Source organism: Dama dama, chromosome 14 (assembly GCF_033118175.1).
Source record: "Dama dama isolate Ldn47 chromosome 14, ASM3311817v1, whole genome shotgun sequence".
NCBI classification, from domain to species: domain Eukaryota; kingdom Metazoa; phylum Chordata; class Mammalia; order Artiodactyla; family Cervidae; genus Dama; species Dama dama.
Window position 1 is genome coordinate 4,838,598 of NC_083694.1, and position 8,048 is coordinate 4,846,645.

Below are 8,048 nucleotides of genomic sequence, written 5' to 3' on the forward strand. Positions count from 1 at the left end.
TGACAGTAGAATTTGCTGACAGTTTGTATCAGGGTATGAGAGAAAGGGAGAAGTCAATGATGATGCCAGGATTTTTTTACCTGAGCAGCTCGAAGTATAGAGTCGCCGTTAATTAAGACAACTGAGAAGGAAATCAGGACCAGAGAGAAACATGAGCAGTTCACTTTGGAGTTGTTAAATGTAAGATATCTAATAGATATCCACATACAGGTGCTAAAAAGATAGCTGGATGCACAACTCAACATTTTAGGAATAGGACCAGACTTGGGATACAAAGTTGGGTCTTGTCAGTGTATGGATATACAGAATAATGAAAGCGAGTAAGGTCAGTGAAGGGAGTGAGATAGGCAAGGGAAGAAGATGGGTCCAAATGCTGAGCCCTGGCTCCTCCAACATCAGGAGACATGGAGTGGGGAGCAGCTGACACTGTAAAGCATAGACGCTACTCTGATACAGAAGGGAGCCCCAGAGTGTGGTGTTCCCGGAGTCATGCAAAGACAGAATGGTAAGGAGGAGGGAGGAGAGACCCTGCCGGATATGCTGATAGATCAAGGAACATCAATGTGAAAACCGACCTGTGTTTAGCATAAGATTTGCTGGTAATCTTGATAAGAACAGTTTTGGTGTAGAGGAAAAGAAGCAAATTGGAGTTGACTGAAGTGAATTTAAGAGAGAATGAAAGGAGAGGAATTGGAGATTTCTCTTTCAAGGATTTTTTTCTATAGAGAGGAGCAGATAAGTAGAGTAATGGCAAGGATAAGAAGCAAAGGGACATATTTATAAGAATGGAGAAATAGCTGCTATTCCCATAAGCTGAAGAGAATGATCTAGGGGGAAGGAAGGAAATGATAGGGAAGGAAAAGGAAAAATTGTGGGAGCAATGTCCTAAGCTAGGAGGAATGGGACCTAGTGTTCAAGCGGGAGGTAGGCCTCAGACAGGAGCACGGCCTTAGTAACAGGAAAGGGAGAATGCATGGGAGCAGATGAAGGCAGGTGGGGAGATGTGATTGGGAAAACACACATAGAAGTTCTCTTCTGATGCCTCTGCTTTCTCAGTGAATACAAAGCAAAATGACCAGCTGACAGGGAGAGTAGAAAAGGAGATGTTAAAGACTTGAGGACAAGGAGAAGGTATTAATTTGTCACCATGAGAGGTGAAGCTTGAATGACAGGGAGTACAGAAAGGTTGACAGGCAACATGAAGAGTCCCCCTGAGGTTTCCAGGAGAAAATGGGGGTGAACAGTCGAAGGTTTGCTAAGCCCAGGCCTTATGCTAAGGCTCTTTCACGCCTTATCTCATTGAGCCTTCACTGCAACTTCAAAGGGGATGTATTATTCCAAGGTAATACCTGAGTGGGCATATAATTTCCTCGGTGACAAAACCAAGAAGAAAAGATTCTCTTGACCAAAGACTCGGGGTCAGTAATTGACAAAAGTAGAATTCAAGCTCAAATCTGACTTCAAGCTGCTTTCTCCTATGTAAGTTATAAAATATAAAATGAAGATACCACCTCTACCCTCTTGGGACTTATTTTAGTCAGAAAAATAAGACATATACATATCATAGTGTAACTTTAAGTGCCATAAATTAGACAGAAAAACTGCTGTGGCAGTTGAGGAAGAAAAGATACCTTGTTGCTGATGAGTTGCAGAAAAAGAGAAGAGGACAGGAGTGACTATGCCAGAGTGATCTCTAAAACCAAAGCCCTGGGGGCCCAAAGTAAAGCTATTGTGTAAATGTTTGTTGAATGAATATTTGAGTAAGTTAGTATGAGACCATTGTTTTAATTGCTTCCTCATTTATTTTCATTCATATCTATCAATACAAAACTTAATTATTATTTGCATGCTTCATGTAATATGATGAAGGACCATTTAATTGAATGATATTTTCTACTAGGCTTGTTGCTCCACTGTTTATGGCACTTATAATTGGTATATAGAGAGATAAAGTTAACACTCATATTTAAACTTTGAGTTGCATCACTGCTTTTCATGCTGCTTCCTAAATAGAAATTAATCTATTTCAGTATGCCTCATTGCTTGGAACCCAACTGAACATCAGTTGGAAAGAAACCATTCTACTGTCAACAAGTGGATTAGTATGGTCTCAACATCAGTGAGATTGTTTCGTAAGATTTAACTCCTATATGCAATCAGTCTCAAGCAGAACAAAGAAAAGTGGCCTGATGGTAAAGATGGGAGCCCAGTTTCACTGCCATGCGCTCTTCAAGGACTTTTTGAAGCCTCACCTGTGATGTATTGGAGACAGGCTATGGCTATAAACAGTTACATATCTCTAAAGAAGTGTCACATTTTTAAGGAAGCCACTAAAAAGAGCTTTCCTTGTGTCTAGAAAGAATCTAGACATATATACTGTAATCAGCATACTTACTGTTACCATATACTTTTAATTATAGTGTGGTTTTAATTATTTAAGCAAAGTATGAAGCATATCCTCTGGTTATGATAGGCATACATTTGTTGGGAAGCCTGTTTTTATTTTAATAAGAGCATCTTTCTCTGATTTAGTTAAACATCTCACATTTATTTCCACTTCATTTGAGTTTTTCTCATCAGATATACTTTGACTTTCTATAATCACTCAGTAATTTCAGTTTGCACATCTTTTTTAAAATTATAGGAGTCAAGTTTTAATTCTGAAGCTTAACTCTGAGGTAACTATAGTTGCTTGTAAAATGTCATTTGATAATGTGTACATTAGTCATTCAAATATATTTTATCTTTTAAAAAAAACTTGCCTTTTGTGATCTTTTTTCTGGAGTCAATGAACTCTTGAATAACAGACATAGTTTTGGGGTTTTTAGAATTTCTGATTTAACAATTATGCATCCTGGATCCCACCATTTTGTCATGTTAGTCAAACTCTTAACCCACAAACTGAATTCCCTAATCCTCAACACTTATCCAAGAACACCTTCCCCCAGTGCTCTCATTCTCTCCCACCACACTCTAAATCTGGCTGTCAGTGTTCTCTGTTCCAGTAATTAAATTACTGAGAAAATAAAATCTTACTCATTCATTACCACAGATTTACTCCCACTCTTCTAGATTCTGTAGGCTGTTTGACATATTTTTTTTTTAATTATAGTAAAGAAAATGTGTAACATAAAATTTGCAGTCTTAACTATTTTTAAGTGTACAGTTCAGAGGTGTAAGTATATTCACATTGCTATGCAACAGATCTCCAGAACTTTTTCTGGAGAAACTGAAACTCTATATCCATTAAACAGTAACTCCACATTCCCCTCATCCTTCAGCCCCTGCCAACAACCATTCTACTTTCCATTTCTATGAATGTCATAACTACTTCAAGATACCTTATATATAAGTTGAACCATACCATTATTTGTCCTTTTGTGATGGGTTTATGTCACTTAGTATAATGTCCTCAGTGTGCACCTGTGTTGTAGCATGTGTCTACTTTAAAATCTAATTATCCATCAATGAACATTTGGGTTGTTTTCACCTCATGGCTATTGTGAATATGGCTGCTATGGACATGAATGGGCTTCCCAGGCGGTGCTAGCAGTAAAGAACCCACCTGCCTATGCAGGAGACACAGGAAATGCTGGTTCGGTCCCTGGGTTGGGAAGATCCCCTGCAGGAGGGCATGGCAACTCACTCCAGTATTCATGCCTGGAGAATCCCATGGACAGAGGAGCCTAGCGGGCTACAGTCCATAGGGCTGCAAAGAGTCAGACATGACTGGAGCAACTTAGCCCCCCCACACACATGAACATGAGTGTACAGATATCTCCTTAAGAAATTGCTTTCAATTGGTATGCAGTTTGGTATCTTATTCATTCACAGTGCCATTTTCACTTCTCCAACTCATTTGTTCATGCATGTCAAGCCATCTACTATAACTTGTTGTTTAGTCGCTAAGTTGTGTCTGACTCTTTGTGACTCAACGGATTATAGCCTGCCAGTTTCCTTTGTCCATGGGATTTTCCAGGAAAGAATATTGAAGTGGGTCGCCATTTCCTTCTTCAGAGGATCTTCCTGACCCAGGAATCAAACCTGTGTCTCTGCACATTGCAAGTGGATTCTTTACCAGTGAGCCAACTGGAAAACCCCATGTTATATCTTACCACCTTCCTTATCTTAGCAGAGGATGAAAATATCACAGGATAGCTTTCTACTTCCTCTTCCTTAACCTCTCAAGTTTATCCATCCTTATTCTCCATTCCACTTACCACTTTGTACAGACTATATAGTTTTCTCATCCCTTTCTGTTTCTTCCAGGACATTGCTCCCTCAGTTATACTTCTCTCATCACTGTCTGCCTTTTTTCACTTACAAAATGTGTTCAAGCTAGTACTTATTCAGCTGCAGGTGACAGAAATTCATCTCACACTGGTTTAAACCAAGAAAGAATTTTATGTCGCATGACAGAAAAGGTCAAGGGTACAGCTTGTTTCAGTCAAAATGGGAATTAAATATTCAAATCATATTCTTAGGAATCTGTTTCATTCCCTGGTTTTGTTTTTTTCTGCTGGCCTCATTCTCTGGTGGTGGTGGTTTAGTCACTAAGTCGTGTCCAACTCTTGTGACCCCGTGGACTGCAGCCTGCCACGCTCCTCTGTCCATGGGATTTCCCAGGCAAGAATACTGGAGTGGGTTGTCATTTTCTTCTCCAGGGGATTTTCCTCACCGAGGGATCAAACCTGGGTCTCCTACACTGCAGACAGTCTCCTGCATTGAAAGGCAGGTTCTTTACCACTATCACCACCTAGGAAGCCCCATCAGCTTAGCATTCTAGAACAAAGAACTTCTTTTGTCCAATAACTCTTTCAAAATTGCCTTCACTAACTCTTATTTGTCCAAATAGGGTCACAGGTCCTCAGCTGAACCACTTATTAGATCAGAACAGTGAAATAAGCAGATGACAAAGCCTAAACTGCTTGCCCAGGCTTGGAACTAGGGATGGAATTGGTTTACCTTAGTTGTTCTCAAGTGGGGTAATCACACCGTCCCTTCTCTCCCCATCCCCGCACCCCACAGAGGACATCTGGAAATGCCTGTAGACGTTTGTTATCATTACAGCTGGAGGAGGGGAGTGCCACTGGCATCTGGGGGGCAGAAGCCAGAGGTGCTGCTAAACATCTCACAGTGCTCAGGACAGCCCCCCAAACAAAGAACTGTCTGCTTCAACATGTCAGTACTCTCGTATTTGGGAAATTGCGGTCCATCTGAACCATATGGAACTGTGGAAAATAGGAAAAATCAGGGGCCTAATTCCAAAAGAAAGGGTTCAGTTAAGGCAACAAATATCTACTCCCAGCCCTGAAAACAAATCCTCCCCCAAACCATCCATTCTTCTCTCTTAAACTATCTCCCTTTTCTTTACCATCAAATTTTCTGAAAAAGTGGTTGAACTTAGCAGATTTAATCATTCCATCTATTCACTTAACAAATAATTATGGCACCCATTCTTCTGTGCTAGGCGATGTTTTAGGTTGTGGTAGCAGTGATGAATGAACATGTTTTCTCCAGTAGCTTTTATTCTAGTGAGGAGAGGCAGACGACAAGCAGATCAACAGATGGAAATAAAAATGAAAAAATAAGTAAAAATTTTAACATTATATGAAGCAGAGAGAGAGGAAAGGGAGTTCTGAATGGATGTGAAGTTGTGAATAGTGGCCAGAGAAGACTTCACTGAGAAGATAACATTTAAGTAAAAAAAAGAAACTCAAGGAAGGAGATGAAGGAGGTAGCTATGCAGATATAGATATCTGGTCAGATTGTGTTTCAAGCAAAAGAAATATTAGGTGAAAAAAAATTTTCAATTTAAAAAAAATAATAAAAGGACTACATCTGCTGCATTTGGAGAAATTTGTTTGCATGCTATGGTAAAAATCCAGTGTAAAGGGGGAAGTAATAATTCTGGAGAGAGAGGGGAATTCCTAGAGTGATGTATTTGAGCAAGAAAGAACAGATATAATCTAGTGCACTAGTGGCAAATTTAGCCTTAGATAAGGTGTGAACTGTATAATCTTACTAACAGGAGATAAAGAAACTAACCCAAATAGAAGTATTCAGATTAAATTTCGAGAGAAGTTTGTGGAAGTTTTCTTTTTTCTTTTTTTCCCCTATTTTCTCTGAAAAAAAAGAAGCAAAGCTATAAGCATATTAAGAACAATGGAGGAGAAGTGAGAGTTCAATGTCAAAATAAAAAAAAAATGATAGTCACTTGGAAGAATCAGAGAGTAAATGGATTAGGTAAGTATAGTAAGAACACCAGTCCACGTTACAAAGGTCCACTTGAAATGAGTTGTCATTAAACTAAGACTAGTCCTCATGGACATATATATATACATATATATATATATATATATGTATATATATATATATATATATTTTTTTTTTTTTTCCAGCCACATTCAGTTTCATGAGTCCAGGGGCAAAATTGTGGAGAAATGAATCTAAGCAAGATTGTTCATGTAATAAATACAATAAAGTGGAAGAAGGGCAAGGTAACTGAGGCAGTATGCAAGATAGTGATTATAATGATGGACCATGGAATTGAATTGAATCTGGTCAGGATGAAAGTGAGGATACTAAGGGGGTGTGAAATTGAAAGAAAAGATAAATGGATTTTAGGTACTGAGAGATACCAAGATTGTTGGGGTCAAGTTACTAGTGGTGAACTAGAAGGATAGGATTGGTGGTTGGACAGTGGGATGGCCAAAATTATGAAGGATCTGTATTTACTGATGATGACAGGGTCTAAGATATGGCCATGGGCATAAGTGGCAGAATAGAGGAAAGGACGAGATTGTTGAAAAGAGACAAGGTATTTGGAAAATACCATCACTGTGAATATCAAATCACTGAAGATTATGACAGGAGTAATGGTAGAGAAGTTTGCCATGAGGTAGGAGCTAAAACCTTCAAGAAAAGAGGGAAGAAAGCAGATGCTAAGAGACTAGTGTAAAAAGAAGTGGTAATGAGTGGCATATTCTGATAGCTTGTGATGTAAGCCTGGGGAATTGAATCTTCCATTCCTTTTTCCACAGCCTATCTGGCTTCTTCTTCCATTGCTCTATTGAAAATATCTTGAAAGGATGATATCAAATCCTTGAAAGAGTGGTATTAAAGTATTAAAAAGGAAAGTATTAAGCTATTTAAAAAGACACATGTAAAGAATAGACTTTTGGACACAGTGGAAGGAGAAGGTGTGATGATTTGAGAGAATAGCATTGAATCTTATATATTAACATGTGTAAAATAGACAGCCAATGGGAATTTGATGTGTGACAAAAGAAACCCAAAGTCAGTGCTCTGTGATGACCTGACCTGTTGGGATGGGGAAGAGAAAGTGGTGGGAGGGGAGTCAGGAGGGAGGCAACACAGGTATGCCAATGGCCAATTCATGTTGATGTATGGCAACATCACAGTATTGCAATTATATTCCAACTAAAATAAATTTATTGATTAAAAATGTGATGTGATCAAAGTTGATTTTATCGCAATAGAGCCTTAGGAGAGAGTCTAGTGGACACGAATGGAAGATTAAAAACATATCTGGCCTTTGGGACACTGCCCTTCTTTACCTAGTGAGGGTAGGGATGGAGACTTTAATAAAAGGACTAATGAAGCAAGACAGTATTTTGGATTGTTTGTGTGAACTAAGGCTGTACATGCTGAGTGATTGCAAGTTTGCTGGACGGTGTGTATGTGGGTCTCCAACAGTGAAGAGATAATGAGTAAAGATTAATTTCCAACCTTGAGTGTCTTTATTCCACCATGAACCATATCTATGCACAGAGGAGAGAAGAGCTAACATATTTACTGAAATACCTGCTACAATGTTTTTTCGATCCTCCTACCCCTCCTCCCTCTTTACAGCATTTGATATTTGAAATCACTCCACTCTCCATATGACTTGCTCTAACTCTGGCTTCAGAAATAAATGACTTTTGCTTCTATTAATTTTTAAATCTGGGGTTTTTGTCTTGGTCACCACAGACCCAAAAATTCATGACTAGACCTATATTTCCGTATAACCAGTTTTATTTGTA

General features: G+C 38.9%; 1 protein-coding gene across 4 annotated transcripts in view; it reads left to right on the forward strand.

The window, feature by feature from the left end:
- The window catches only part of CR2 (complement C3d receptor 2), a 46,379-nt gene extending 43,647 nt beyond the window's left edge, over positions 1-2,732 (forward strand). For 3 of the 4 annotated variants that reach the window (XM_061159980.1, XM_061159982.1, XM_061159981.1), the window contains one exon: positions 2,031-2,732. The gene's annotated coding sequence lies outside the window, so the exon portion shown is untranslated. The remainder of the gene's footprint in view (positions 1-2,030) is intronic. The other variant, XM_061159983.1, reaches the window with a different exon arrangement.
- The last annotated feature ends 5,316 nt before the right edge of the window (positions 2,733-8,048 follow it).